Below are 12,502 nucleotides of genomic sequence, written 5' to 3' on the forward strand. Positions count from 1 at the left end.
GGCAAATTAAGGTTATCAATGGAATTAAGGTTGCCAATTATCCTGGATTATCCTGGTAGGCCCAATGTAATCACAAGAGTTCTTGAAGGTAGAGAGTGGGGCAGAAGAGACAGAGGGATAGGATGTGAGAAGGATTCAATCCACTGTTACTGAGCTTGAAGATGGAAGAAGGAGCGATGAGCCAAGGGCTGCAGGCAGAACCGGCTCTGGAAGCTGGAAAGGCAGAGAAACAGGTTCTCTCCTAGAGCCTCCAGGGGGACACAGTCCTGCCAGCACCGTGATTTTAGCCCAAGTGAGACTTGTGTTAGGCTTCTAATCTACAGAACTGTAAGATAATAAATTTGTGTTATTTTAAGCCACTTAATATATGGCAATGTGCTACAGCAGGAAGGGGAAATAAACACATCTTCCCAGACACTATCGGGGGACAAGAACCTGGCAAAAACCTGCACATCCTGTGTCCCTCAGTTGACCATAATGAGGGCACTAAAGAGCAGGATCTCCTAGGAAGCTGGAGAGGCTGGAAGCATCCAGGATACACGTCAGTTCAGCCTGGATCTTCTTAAAAACCAGGAGCGTGAGTAGGTGTGAGTCTGCACAAGGCCAGGAGATGAAGGCTGGCAGTACCCTCCACCACCCCAGTCTCCTAGAACCACCTTCCTGGTGGGGGATTCCCAAGGCGAGTCCTCAGCCTGAGAGGCTCCAAGGTCTGATGAGCAGGCCTGTGAAGCAAGCTTATGTTAGCTGAGCTCATTCTGGAAACCACAGCTTCCCACTGGCTTCTGATCAACAGGACCTTGTCTTGCTCAAGTCAAGACACCCAGGAAGCCAAATCATAACAGATGGCTTCTGAGCAGGTTCCAAGATGCAAAGGTTTCACAGCCCTGGCTATGCAGCCCCGTAATCGTGCCCACAACAGCTGCCCCTGGCATCAGGTGGGCCGCATGCATCCTTGCACCTAGTCTTCTTGCCCACTCCCCTGACACAGTGTAGATGGCACTGCCAAAACCCCATCCAAGCCAGAACTTTCTCTGTGTTTCCACAGTGACAGAGCCAAGCCCCTGCTCTGGGCTGGCTGTCATCCTGTGTCCTGAAGAGGACTTGGCTTAACTCTCTTCTAGTTCATTTCCTTTTGGATTTAAAGCTTGGCTTTCAGACTTCAGTCTTAGTTCCCTCCTTTCCATGCCACTGGCAGAAGCCTCCTGGCCTTAAACTTTTTATTTTTATTTTTTGTGGGTAATAGTAGATATATATATTTATGGGGTACATGAGATTTTAATATAGGCATACAATGTGTAATAATCACATCTGGGTAAATGAGGTATCCATCAACTAAAGCATTCATCCTTTGTGTTACAAATAATTCAGTTATACTCTTTTAGTTATTTTTAAATGTACAATTAAATGTTATTGACTATAGTCACCCTGTTGTGCTATCAAATACTAGGTCTTGTTTATTCTTTCTGTTTTTTTGTACCCACTAACCATGGCCACTAATCATTACTTTAATAAATCCTTTCTTGAAGGTGTTAGTGTTTTTAAGCATTCAATTTAGTTTGTGTTTGGAATTCAAAGTTAGCACAAATGGCTTCCATGCCACTTGCACTCTTTCAAAAAAAATCATGACAGACATCACTAATCAATTACTGTACTCTTTCTCCCTGAGCCTGGAGTGCCCCAGGAATCCTATAGTCTTCTAAGCAGTCCTCACCTAACAATTGGAAATGGCAAGTGAAAAGAAACTAACATGTCATCCCTTGATGCAATTACAGTTAGGGACAGAGTCATCTTTTGAATTCCTCCCACTATGTTTATCCCTTTACTATGTGACGGTATTTCTGTCACCAAGAGTTAGCATCCCAACTCAATACACCATTTCTGTGAAATTATAATCTCCATCTACTTTGAGTGGCAAAGAAAAGAATAATTCACAATCCACTGTTGAAATTTTGTCAGATAATGCAAACAACAAATGTTGTTAGCTGTCTAATGATTTTGTGTTATTTCCTTAAGGAAATTTCTCCTCATTTTTACCCAGTAGAAAGGTCTTGACTTCCTATTTTCCATGTCTCCTTGATGTGACAGCATATCTGAGGCCTTGTTATGGGCACAGGTGATAGTGGATCAGATGCTCTTAGGAAAGAAAGTGGCTTTCACACAGATTCCTTGCTCAACTTATATAATTGTACATAATTCCCACAACCCAAACACAGGCTTTTCTCACCTCACATTTTCCTCAGCCTGTTAAGACAGTTGCAGTGACGGAATTTAGTCCCACATTAGCGGTATCACTACTCAAGGGCTGATTAAACATCCGCTCAATGGCAACTTCTTAGAATTGTAAAGCAAAACCAAATGCAATTCAAGTTTAGAGAATGATTACACTTAACAAGGTAGACCGTAAAGGAGACTCACATCGGAAAATGCAGCCAGAAAATATTGTACCAGTGTCTTTTTGTTTTGTTTTGTTTTGTTTGACAGGGTCTTGTTGCATCGCCCAGGCTGGAGTGTGCCTGCAGTGGTGTGATCACGGCTCACCGCAGCCTTGACCTCCCAGGCTTAAGCAATCCTCCCACCTCAGCCCTCTGAGTAGCTGGGGCTACAGGCGTGTGACACCACATCTGGCTAATTTTAAATTTTTTTGTAGAATCAGGGTCTCACTATGTTGCCGAGTTTGGTCTCAGGCTCCTGGCCTCAAGTGTTCCTCCCTCCTCAGCCTCCCAAAGTGCTGAGATTATAGGCATAAGCTGCCATACCCAACTATACCAGTGTCTTTAAACTAGAGGATTCCTAATTCTCCTTCAGAAAATCCCAGTAGCTAGGACAGTGGGAGGTCCTTTTCTAACATTCACCTGAAAGCAAAATTTTATTACCACATTTATTTTATTTGCTTTATTTATTGATTTATTGAGATAGACCCTCGCTCTGTTGCAGTGCAGTGGTAAAATCTCAGCTCACTGCAACCTCCGCCTCTTGGGTTCAAACGACTTTCCTCCCTCAGCCTCCCGAGTACCTGGGACTATAGACACGCACCACCACACACGGCTAATTTTTTGTATTTTTAGTAGAGATGGAAGTTTCACCATGTTGGCCAGGCTGGTCTTGAACTCCTGACCTCAAGTAATCCACCCACCTCGGACTCCCAAAGTGTTGGGATTATAGGCGTGAACTCCTGGCCATCTGTTAATTTTTTTAAATATCAAACTTGCAGAAAAGTTGAGAAGCAGTTAAACACCCATTTACCCTTCACTATATATATATATATATATATATATATATATATTTTTTTTTTTTTTTTTTTTTTTTGCTGAAGCATTTGGAGTAAGTTGCAGACATATGCTCACTTCACCCCTAAATACTTCACCTGCAGCTCCTAAAAGAAGAACATTCTCTTACATAACCCAATACCATGGTCACAATGAAGAAATTTAACGTTTAACGCGGATACAATATTATCTAATAATCTGTATTTTTAAAAAATCTTTGTCTTGCATCTAATCAGGGTTCACACATTGTATTTGACTGTTTAATACCTTTTCATCTAGAGCTGTCTCCCCACCTTTTTTTGTCTTTCATGTCATTGACATTCTTGCAGAGCCTAATGGACTATTCTGCAATTTCTATTTGCCTAATTACTGCCTCATGATGTAATTCAAATTAAAACTTTTTTCTTTTTTTTTTTTTTTCGGTTCTAAGATCCCCTGTGGATGCCTGAAACTGCAGAGAGTACCAAGCCTGACTGCCGCCAATCACAAGAAGTTTCTGTTCAGGTCTTCCACCCACGAATGTAATGCCTTTTTCGTCTTAACTGAGCACTTATCACGCACTGTGGTCATAACTTTTGCAGTTTGAGGTACAACAGCAAAACCAGAACACATTCTTTTTCTTTACAATTTCACAATTAGAAATTTTATTCTGACCATAGATTTTGGCAATCTCAGCAAATGATTTTGTTTCTTAAGTTGAGAACTTTTGCCTTTTCGCTTACAGGAGGCACTTCAGGGCTTCTCTTTGGCGTATCTGAATTACCGGCTTCACTACGCTTGTGCTTTGGGGCCATTATTTAGTAAAATAAGGGTTCCTAGAACACAGGCACTGCAATACCTTGACAGTCGATGTGATAAGCTAGAGGGCTGAGCGGGCTAGTGACTAACGGCCGGTGGTGTCTCCAGCATGGATACGCGGGACAAAAGGATGATTCACATCCTGAGCAGGATGGAGTGGCGCAGCGAGAGATTTCATTGCGCTGCTCAGAACAGCGCGTGATTTAAAACTAGTGAATTTTGGGGGACGGGGAGGGGCGCGGCTGGCCGGTCTTCCTCTCCCGCGGCGCCGGCGGTGCTGGGCGGGTGGAGGTGCGGAGTCGTCCCCATGGCCGCGGCGCCGGAGCCCGGCGAGCCCGCGAAGGGGAAGCTCTTTAAGCTCCTAGGCATTTTCGGTGTTGAAAATATTCCCTGTGCCCGGGACTCAATATTGTATGGTTCATTAGGATCTGTTGTGGCTGGCTTTGGACTTTTTTTCTTTTCTATTGTTGTTAACTAGTAGAATTAGAAGATCAGGTGTGGAGTAGGAGGATTTATCTTAGTGACTTTGGGATGCTGGTTTCACTGTAGATATAATTATGCAAAGCAAAGAATCCAGGGAAGAATTGCCAGAGAAGGAATGAAAAATAAGATATTATATGAAAGTACCCACCTTGATCTTGAAAGAAAACAAACCAAGGGCAACAGCAGCAGTTGAACAACCTTGAGCAGAGAAAACCAGACTCCCTCAAGTCAGTGTGAACAAAGCTAAGCTCAACCACGAAAAACATTTTGCGTACAATAAGGTCTCAATCAAGTAAATAAAATTTGTTTAAGTTGTAATAAATAAATAAAACTTTTGAACTGTTTGTGAAGTTTTAAATTGAATATTTTCAGGCTGTGGCTAAAACTCAGGATAGTGAAACCACACATAAGAGAGTACTACTGTTATCACATCAGCAGGCATGTAATGTTAGTCTCATTATTTGTAAACCTAACTTTAAAAAATTTTTTAAAAATATTTATGGGTACAAAGTAGGCGTATATATTTATGGAATATATGAGATGTTTTAATACAGACATGCAATTGTAAAATCATGGAGAATGGGGTATCCATTCCCCTCAAGCATTTATCCTCTCTGTTACAAACAATCCAGTTATACTCTTCTAGTTATTTTTAAATGTTCAGTTAATTTATTATTGACTATAGTCACCCTGTTGTGCTATCAAATAGTAGGTCTTATTCATTCTTTCTGTTTTTTTTGTACCCAGTAACCATTCCTACCTCCCTCTGACAGCGCCCCCCACTCCTACAACCACCACCACTCCTCTTCCCAAACTCTGGTAACCATCCTAACTGTCTACCTCCATGAGTTCAGTTGTTTCGATTTTTAGACCCTACAAGTAAGTGAGAACATGCAGTGTTTGTCTTTTATTTTATAAACCTCATTTTGATCGTTTAGTTAAAGTGATGTCCAAAAGATCTCTCCACTGTAATTAACACATAATCTGCAAAATGATAGTTTGGTAATGTGTAAATATCCAATACCCAAGGACCTCTCATCCAGTGGCCTTAGCACCCATCGACCTTATTGACTGAATCAGTTATAACGAGGGTCTTTACAAAATAGTTGTAATCTAATTCTATCATTCCTTCTATCTTTATTAGCAGGCGTTCTTCCATGAAGACACGCTGAAATCTTGGTTTATAACTGTCATAAATCACATTTCAAGCAGCAGGAACTCTCCCACTGGAAATACAATGAGAAGCACAGTGTGCTGTGCGAGGTCACAGCAGTTCCAAAAATGGAAATCGCCATAGTTTTGGTTCCCACTTTTCTTCCTCCTCCTCACACTTTTTCTCCTCCAACTGCTCCATTTATCAAATACTTTGTTGCCAGTGTTGTGGTTTAAGGGCTTCAAACAGGCCAGGCATCTGGCTCACACCTGTAATCCCAGCACTTTGGGAGGCCAAGGCAGGCGGATCGCTTCAGCCCAGGAGTTGGAGACCAGCCTGGGCAACATGGTGAAACCCCATCTCTAGAAAAAAAATTAAAAATTAGCTGGGTGTGGTGGTGCACGTGTATAGTCCCAGCTGCTCAGGAGGCAGAGACAGGAGGATCGCCTGAGCCCAGAGAGGTCGAGGCTGCAGTGAGCTGTGATTGCACCACTGCACTCCAGCCTGGGCAACAGAGTGAAACCCTGTCTCAATAAAATAAAAATAAAAATTAAAAATAAAAAACAAAATTGCTTTACATACATAAAATCATTAGTTATTCCCAACAACCCTATGAGGTAGGTGAGAGCAGGCCCATTTTTCAGATGAGGAAATTGAAACATAGAGAAGCAGCTTGCCCAAGGTCATCCAGTGAGTGACAGACTTGGGGTCTGAACTCAGATGCATTTGATTTCGGAAGTCATGTTCCTGCCCAGCCACATTCCTAAAGCACTGCATTAATTTTTTTGTATGCACAGAAAACAATCACAGCAATAGTAATCCTTGATTTTTGTTGATTGCTAAACAACCCTTCATCCTTCTCTCTATTAGCAATGCAAAAGGCCAGAAGAATTGTATCAAAATAGTGACTATGGTTTCATAGATCATTTTCATTTTTGTCTTTATACACTTACCTGTATTTCCCAAGTTATCTACAATGCACAGGCATTGGTTTGGTGAGACAGATATATGAAGTGTTTTTAAAGAGAAATAGGGGTTTGGACATACATTTGACATAGATGTCAGACTCAGAAAAGCTCTCCCTGGGGGTTGCCTATCCCTATCAGAGCCTGGATCACAGAGTAGACCCACCAGTACGTGCCTGGGCTTAGGTGCTGGCAAGAGGCAATTTAGCAATATATATGACTTATTCTACACCAAACCAACGGAGGAAAGAATATAATTCAACCAATGGTCCATCGTCCCAGAAGCTTAATCACAAACTGGTTTTGTACAAGACTCCAGGAAGCTGTCAAGGTCAGGGAAGCCTGAGCCTTGGACCTCAAATTGCTTACAAAGTAAGCTCAAGACAAAGAAACATACAGGAAACAACTTTTGAGACTGACAAGATAAGAAATGTGCAGTACCAGTATAAGAGGATTGACCAGCAGCCAGGAAGGTAAGGTACAGAAGTTACTGAGGCTTCCAGTAATTTCTAAAAGGGAAGTCAGAATCATAGACCTGAAAGCCATTACTCTGAGTTTTTATGATTCTGGGCCTCTGTAACTTTCCTGTGTCTTACTTTTGTTACTCAAATATTTCCCTACAGTCTTTTGCAAAGAAAAAAAAAAAATACCTTGCGAAGGAGAAAAAGAATTAGTAGGGAGATAGAATCCCAGTATAAAACCACAAATACTTCTGGATGACAAAAAAAAAAAAAAGTCACCATAAGACAGCTCCAACAGTAAAGAGCCTGGAAGTCATTACTACCATCTTTACAAGGAAAAAAGCTGAACAAACTGAAAAGCAACAACTTTTCTTAGACACTGCAGAGAATGGCAGTCAAAGCACCCACCCTAAAAATAGAAGAGACAGAGGAATACAGAGAACCACAACTTACCTTCCAGAAGCAGAAGCCACCCTGGAGCCGGCAACTTGTAGGAGCACTTACATGGTAGCTGATGAATTGCTGGTGGCTGAGTGTTTGGACTAGTTTAAGTGTTATAAACTCCTGGGGTCCCTGCAGTAAGAAAACTCCATATTTTCCTGGGGTTACCTCCAGGAAGGTCACCAGTTTCTCACTGTGAAGACAGGAGAAAAATCCCCAGGCTTCAGGCAAGAGGAGAGGAAAAGTAACCATTTAAAACCATGCCCAGCGGAAAAGTAACCATTTTGAAAGCCCAGAGCATTCTGTTCTCCTTAAGTGTTCTCATCAAAGGACACTGCCTTACCAGGGCCTTATCTGCCCTAGGGGAAGGGCAGTGAGATAACTTCAGCCCCCCTCTAGCCTTCCAGTCTCCATCGGGGGAGAAAAAGAGAAAGGCTACAGCAGGCACTCGACCCACTGAGATTTAATTGTAAGATTACACAATGCCTCTCCTCCCCAGTACCTTATGGTATTAGTTTGCTAGGGCTGCCATAAAATACCACACACTGGGTGGCTGAACCAACAGAGATGTATTATCTCACAGTTCTGGAGCCTGGAAGTTGTCAGGGCTATGTCCCTTCTGAAGGTGCAGGGAAGGAGCCTTCCTTGCCTCCTAGTTTCTTGTGGTTGCTGGCAATTCTCAGCATTCTTTGGCTTGGAGCTGCTTCATTCCAACCTCTGCCTCTACCATCACATGGCCTTCTCTCTGGAGGAGAGACAAAATTTGACGTCTACCTTATTAGGGCTTTCAATGGGGCCTGAGAATTAAACGGACATAGACAGACGAACAGAAGTATACAAATGTATTTAATATAAGCTTTATGTGTCATGGGAGCCTTCATAAGAAAATTGTCTTAGTCCATTTTGTGCTATTGTAACAGAATATCACAGACCAGGTAATTTATAAAGAATAGAAATTTATTTTTCACAGTTCTGGAGCCTGGGAAGTTCAAGATCATGGCACCGGCAGGTTCATTGTCTGGTAAGGATCCAGACTCCGGGTTCAAGAGGGCGTTTTGAGTGGTGCGTCTTCCCGAGGGGATGAACGCTGGGTCCTCATGCGGTAGAAAAGTGGAGTGGGTGATGCTTTTTATAGCATCATTAATTCATTCACAAGAGTGGAGTTCTCATGACCTAAACAGCTACCAACACTGTTACACTGGGAATTATGTTTCCAATATATGAGTTTTGGGGGACAGCAGACATGAAGACCTTTCAAAAAAAGTAATCAGAGTTAAACATTTGTATACTGAGTTGGGCAAAGAATAGTAAAACTGAAAATATGATGAGGCAAAGGGGTTTGTGCTAGGGTGGTTATTGGGGTAGAAAAGTGGCTAGGAAGACAAAGGTCAGGTTAACAAAGTTTGTTTGTGTAGTTTTCTCCCAGCTTCAACTTTTTGTCCTTGATGTTAAGAACGTTACTTTCCTCCTGGTATAGGGAAGACAACTTCCATATGGAAGGTTTTATCTTCCTTCCAGGAGGATTTTACCTTCCAGGAGGTTTTGCCTTCCAAGAGGGTTTTATCTCTTGCTTTTAGGGGAAAAAAAAAAAAAAAAAGGAGGGCCAGAGTAACCTGCTATTTAAGTGCCTTTAATGCAAAATAATCCCTGCATCAGAATGACACATTTTGGGGTGAAATGTTCTGAATTCCTTCACCTCTGTGTCTTTGTCTCTATGTATCCTCCCCTCTTTTTATAAGACCATGTCATTGGATTTAAGGACTGCTCTAATCCAGCAAGACCTCATCTTAATTTAACTACTTCCATCTGCAAAAACCCTATTTCCAAATAGACTCAGATTCTGAGTTTCCAGGTGAACAGGAATTTGGGGGGGGGGGACATTCACCCCACATCAACAGGCTCCAGTATAATAAAAGTAGACTATAACTGAAAGAGTTATTTAAGACAGAGTTCTCCGCTAGGCACAATGGCTCACGCCTGTAACCCCAGCACTTTGGGAGGCTGAGGCGGGTGGATCACTTGAGGTCAGGCATTCAAGACCAGCCTGACCAACATGGTGAAACCCCGTTTGTCCTAAAAATACAAAAGTTAGGCAGATGTGTTGGTGGGCGCCTGTAATCCCAGCTACTCAGGAAGCTGAAGCAGAAGAACTGCTTGACCCTGGGAGACGGAGGTTGCAGTAAGCCAAGATGGCGCCACTGCGCTCTAGCCTGGGCAACGAGAGCAAAAGTCTATCTCAAAAAAAAAAAAAGAAAAAGAAAAAAAGTAGAATTCTTAGGGAAACCCAAAACAATGCAAGAGAAAGAAAAAAAAACAAAAAACAAAAAAACACCTGAAACTGGAGGAAACTAAAGTTTCTGGCACCTACAGCTCTAGGAAACATTAAACATGGCCCAGCTCCTAGTCAGATTAACATAAAACCTCACACTATAAATCCAATTTACCTCAGGTCCTACTATCATATAAATCATGTCCAGCTTTCAACCAAAAATCACAAAACATACTAAAAGGCAGTTAAAAACTGTCAACCTAAATAACAGAGACAGGCTCTCTAAAAGGAAAAGATATTTATTCAGGAATAGAGCATTGCAATGGGAATGCATGTGCCACTGTAAACTGCATACGCAAGGAGGAAGAATGAGGAGGATTATATGATTGTTTTGAAATGATTATCATTGGCTACAAGGGTCAGTAACAAAGGTGATGCCCATCCAAGGTTGAACATGCAGCTTTACTGGGCAGATTTCCTTGTAGAAGTGTTTTTTTGTGTAAGGTTACAATGGCTTCTGTGCAAGGTTTTGATTTTTACAGAGTCTTTTGTGACAGTTTTGTTATCACGCCAGTCACACAAAGACAAACACTGTAAAAAAATGCCCTAGAGTAGTCAAATTCACAGAGATGAAAAGTATAATCGGTTTTTGTTTCATGGGTATAGAATTTCAGTTTTACAGGATGAAAGAGTTCTAAGGAGCTCTAGTTTGGATTGGTGTCCAAAATGAACTCGTCATGGATGGTGGTGATGGATGCACAACCATATGACTGCCACTGAACTATACACTTAAAAATAGTTAAGATGGTCATTTTTACATTGTTTATATTTCACCACAATAAGTATGTTTAACTTTTAAAAAGTAAATAAATGAGAGAAGTATTGGGATGCATCATACCATACAAACTCTGATCAAAGAAAGGTGGGGCAACCTATAAATAAATAGATAAAGCAGACTTCAGAACAAGGAAAATTGTAAGGGAGAAAGAGGAACATTACATAGTGATAAAGGGATCAATTCTCCGAGAAAATAGAATAATACTTAACATATATGTACATAACAATGTCAAAATATGTAAGGCAAAAATTAGTAGAATTGCAAGGCAAATTAAAATATCCATTCTTACAGTTAGAGACCTCAACATAAGGTATCAGTAGCTGACAGATCCAATAAGGATATAACTGAACTGAACAGCAGCATCAATCAACCGGACACAACAGACATTTATAAACTAATTCATCCAACAGCAGTAGAATACACATTCTTCTCATGCTTACTAGAAATACTCACCATGATAGACCACATTCTGTGCCGTATATGGAACATAAACGTTTTTAAAAGAATTGAAGATGCAAAAATTCTCAATGAAATATTAACAAATCATTCAATAATATCAGATTTGTCCAACACTGAGATTTATTTCAAGTATGCAAATCTGACTCACATTCTGAAATCAATTTACGTAATCCATCACATCAACAGGCTCACAAAGAAAAGTCATCTGATCACATCAATAAATGCAGAAAAAGCATTTGACAAAATTCAATACCCACTCATGATAAAAAATACAGCCCCAAATCCTCAGCAAACTAGGAATAGAGAAGATTTCCCTCAACCTGACGAGGAAGAGCTACAAAAAAACCCTACATTTAACGTTAGACTTACTGGTGTAAAACTAGATGTTTTACTGTAAAATCATGAACAAGTCAAGGATGTTCTCTCTCACCAGTCCTTTCTATATCATACTGGAATTCCTAGCTAATACACTGCATCGCAGGCAGTTTCACTGTGTGAATATCGTAGGGTTCCTACCATGGCATAGCCTACTGCACACCTGGGCTATACGGGATAGCCTGTTTCTCCTAGGCCACAAGCCTGGGCAACATGTTTCTGCACTGAATGTTGTAGGCAATCACAACAGAATGGTAAGTATTTGTGTATCTAAACATAGAAAAATACCGTTCAAAATACAGTAGGAAAAATAAAAATATGGTCCACCTGTATAAAGCGCTTACCATGAATGGAGCGGGCAGGACTGGAGGTTGCTCTGGGTGAGTCAGTGAGTGGGTAGTGAGTGAACGGGAAGGCCTGGGACATTACCGACCACTGCTGTAGACTTTATAAACACTGTACATTTAGGCTACACCACATTTATGAAAAATTTGTTCTTTCCCCAAGAATAATGTAACCTTAGCTTACTGTACTTTTTTTTACTTATAAACTTTTCAATTTTTAAAAATGTTTGGACTTTTTTGTAATAATACTTAGCATAAAACACCAACACATAGAGCTGCGCAAAGCATTTTCTTTGTACCCTTATTCTATGAGCTTTTTCTCTTTTTTCTTTTTCTTTCTTTTTGTTTTTTTTTTTTTGTTGTTGTTCGTGTTTTGTTTTTTGAGACAGAGTCTCCCCTTGTCACCCAGGCTGGAGTGCAATGGTGTGTCTTGGCTCACTGCAACCTCCGCCTCCCAGGTTCATTCTCCTGCCTCAGTCCCCCAAGTGGCTGAGATTACAGGTGCGCACCACCATGCCCAGCTAATTTTTGTATTTTTAGTAGAGATGGAGTTTCACCATGTTGGCCAGGCTGGTCTCAATCTCCTGCCCTCAGGTGATATGACTGCCTCGGCCTCCCAAAGTGCTGGGATTACAGGCATGAGTCACCGC

At 41.3% G+C, this 12,502-nt stretch overlaps 1 pseudogene; it reads left to right on the forward strand.

The window, feature by feature from the left end:
* Positions 1-4,266: 4,266 nt before the first annotated feature.
* LOC103218044 (cytochrome c oxidase assembly protein COX20, mitochondrial pseudogene) lies at positions 4,267-4,764 on the forward strand (annotated as a pseudogene).
* The last annotated feature ends 7,738 nt before the right edge of the window (positions 4,765-12,502 follow it).

Source organism: Chlorocebus sabaeus, chromosome 10 (genome assembly GCF_047675955.1).
Source record: "Chlorocebus sabaeus isolate Y175 chromosome 10, mChlSab1.0.hap1, whole genome shotgun sequence".
In the NCBI taxonomy this organism is placed as follows: Eukaryota; Metazoa; Chordata; class Mammalia; order Primates; family Cercopithecidae; genus Chlorocebus; species Chlorocebus sabaeus.